We start from the raw sequence: 3,114 nt of genomic DNA, 5'->3' as shown, positions 1-3,114 counted from the left end.
TATCTCCAGGTGAAGTTTCTGCTACACTGAATGACGAATAACTATGGAGGAGCGGAAAGGTTCTCGGGTCTATCTCCAGAAATCACAAAACAATGGTGGACAGGTACAAAAAAATAATTAATGGAATGTGAGCCTTCATCTCAAGGGGCTGGATGCAAAGTGTGGAAGTTATTGCTCCAGATGCATTAAGCTCTGGTTGGACCACATCTGAAGTACTGCGTTCAGTTCAGGGCATCGAACCACAGGAGGGCCATATTGGCCTTGACTGGGGTGTGGAACAGATTCACCAGAATGATACCGGGGCTAAAAGGGTTAAATTATGAGGACAGGTATTGTTGACTCGACTTGTAATCTCTTGAGTGTCGGAGATTAAGGGGTGATCGAATTGAGATCTTTAAGAAGATAGGGGAGATAGAGAGAGGCGACTTCCTTTAGGGGAGTCCAGAACAGGGGGGCAGAAACTTAAAATTAGAGCAGGGCCATTCAGCTGTGATATCATTAAACACTTCTTCACAAGAAGTGAGGGGAACTCCCACACACTGGGCAGGTCCCAGGCTGTTTTTGGTCAGTGTGCTGAGCCCCACACAACGTGGGAGATGGGCTCAGTTACACATCTCCTGTCTGTCTGAAATGTTTCACACATTTCAAATCTCCCCAGTCAGACTGGCGATTGTTTCTTCATCAGGAAGATGGCTGGTAATAATCTGAGACCCAGTGAAGAGGTGAGAACAGAGCAGCAGGGAATGATCCCCGAACAAGAGGAGCCAGCAGCTCGCCGTCTGGTCCCTGTCACAGGGACATTAAACAAAACCTCAGCCCCAGACCAAGAACAGAGAGCTTCTGTCCAGCCCTCTCAAACTGATGGAACTCTGGGCTGGAAACCTGACTTTAGGTGTGGGAGGCTGCTCTAGGGGCTCAGTGGCTTATCGAAAGAATGATTTCTATTAAGGAGCAGGGCTCTGCTCCATCACAGACTGATACTGTACAGTACATGGCAAAGTAAAGCTCACTCTACACTGTGCCATCAAACAATCCGGGGGCAGGTGCATCAAGGGTTAGATCATGATTAATTTTCCCTCTACACAATCACAGCGGAAGTCATTTGTGACTTTGACAAGGGCCGTTTCAGTACTGTGGCAGGGTTGGAAACCTGATTGGAGGGATTTAAACAGGGAAAGATGGACACGGGTTTGTGAGGTGACAACACGTTCAAGCACTTTGGTGTGGAATGGAAGGTTGGAGATGGGGTGGTAGTTTGCAAGGACAGAGGATGAAGGGCGGTTCTTTTGAGAAGGAGGGTGATGATGGCAGATTTGATGAGGAGGCGGACATTAACAGAGGACAGGGGTCCTTTAACAATGTCAGCTGACACGGGGCCAGGAAGGGAGATTGGTTGGTCAGCAGTTGGTGGGGATACGGTCGAGGGCGCAGGAGGTGGGTCTCATGGTCAACATGCAGTCAGACAGGGCAGAGGGGAGATAGGAGAGAAACTCGGTGGGCTAGGTAAAGCGAGGGGCAGCTGAACGGATGTTATCAATCTTAGTGATAAAGAAGTCCATGAGCTCCTCACACTTGTTGTTGGAGGTGAGGATGGAGGGGGAAGGGGAGACGGGTTTCAGAAGGTGGTTTGTAGTGGAGCAGAGAAGGAAGGGGTTATCTTTACATTCCAGGATGAACCTGGAATACTGAGCAGTTTTGGCAGAGGAGAGCAGGACCCTATAGTGCTTTATGTGGTCCAGCAAGATCTGGTGATGAGTGGCTAAAGCAGTTGTCCACCATAAATTTTCAAGTCTGCGTCCCTTGGACTTATTGGAGTGGAAATGAGGGCAGTACTAGGGGGAACGTCCAGGGTGAGAGCGAGTGGGGACAAGGGCATGAAAGGTGGAGGTGAGAGTGCGATTGAGAAAATCAGTAGCTGCAGAAATGTCGTGGTGAATGGAGGGACCAATACGAGACAGTTGGGTTATTGAAAGTGGCGTTGTAAGTGACCTGGGGGAGAATTTTTTCCAGGGATGAACACAGATGGAAGTGGGTTAGTCCTACAGCCCGGCTCTTTCCCCACAGCCCTGCAATATTTTCCACGTCAAGTATTTATTCAGTTCCCTTTTGAAAGTTACTATTGAACATGCTTCCACCTCCCATTCAGGCAGTGCATTCCGGGTCATAACAACTCGCGGCGGAAAAAAAAATCTCTCGTCACCCCTACCCCGGCCTCCACCGTGGCTTTTTTGCCAATTTATCTTCAATCTGTGTCCTCTGATTATTAAACCTTCCATCACTGGAAACAGTTTCTTCTGATTACTCTATCAAAACCTTTCATAATTATGAATTAATCCATGAAATCTCCCCTTAACCTCCTGGGTGTGGTGTCAGAGCCCTTCCTGGTGATTTTTTTTTCAGCTCCCATGTGGTCTAGCGGTTAGGATTCCTGGTTTTCACCCAGGCGGCCCGGGTTCGACTCCCGGTGTGGGAATCGCTTCCTTTTAGTCCCATCCTCGCAATTTGCCTGCTTTGCGGGATGTTATTGCTGCTTCCGCCCTTTGCTTTTGTGTCAGTCCCTCAATCACACTGGGAAATGAGGCAGACCACAGCTCTTAAAGGAAGAGTGCACTAAAAACCCAGTTCCACAAGCTGAAGGGAAGCAAGCAACAATGTACCGAAAGGTCACTCAGCAGCTCATGGCCAAGTGTTTGACGACAATCCTTTGATCATTTACTGTAAAACCCGAATCACAGTGAAACACACACAGAACACGGTGGAAACATTCAGCGAGTCACGCCGAATCAGTGGAGAGAACAGGTCAATTTACTGAGAGTCTCAATGAGACAAGGAACGAGACACGGCTCTTCACAAATTGCCATGGGATCTTTTACACTTCGGAGCAGAAAGAAGGGACCCCCGTTAAACACCTCGTTCAAAGGACAGCACCTCTCACGATGCAGCGCCCTCTCAGCACACCACAGTTATCCTGAATCAGGTGTCCCAATCCTGGAATTGGAGCTGGAATCCAAATCCTTCTAAACGCCAGCCTGACTCCCTGATGTTACTCTCACCCCCGGCTCGTCATGAACCAAATTGTGCCACTCCCAGAGTAACTGATGAACACAGCCTCAG

General features: G+C 48.8%; 1 non-coding gene across 1 annotated transcript; it reads left to right on the top strand.

Moving 5' to 3' along the window:
• The first annotated feature begins 2,401 nt into the window (after window positions 1–2,401).
• trnae-uuc (transfer RNA glutamic acid (anticodon UUC)) lies at window positions 2,402–2,473 on the top strand. Its single transcript has one exon. It is a non-coding gene; the product is annotated as a tRNA-Glu (tRNA).
• The last annotated feature ends 641 nt before the right edge of the window (window positions 2,474–3,114 follow it).

Source organism: Heptranchias perlo, chromosome 35 (genome assembly GCF_035084215.1).
Source record: "Heptranchias perlo isolate sHepPer1 chromosome 35, sHepPer1.hap1, whole genome shotgun sequence".
NCBI classification, from domain to species: Eukaryota; Metazoa; Chordata; class Chondrichthyes; order Hexanchiformes; family Hexanchidae; genus Heptranchias; species Heptranchias perlo.
Note: the sequence above shows the minus strand (reverse complement) of the source record. Positions and strands in the feature narration are given on the sequence as shown.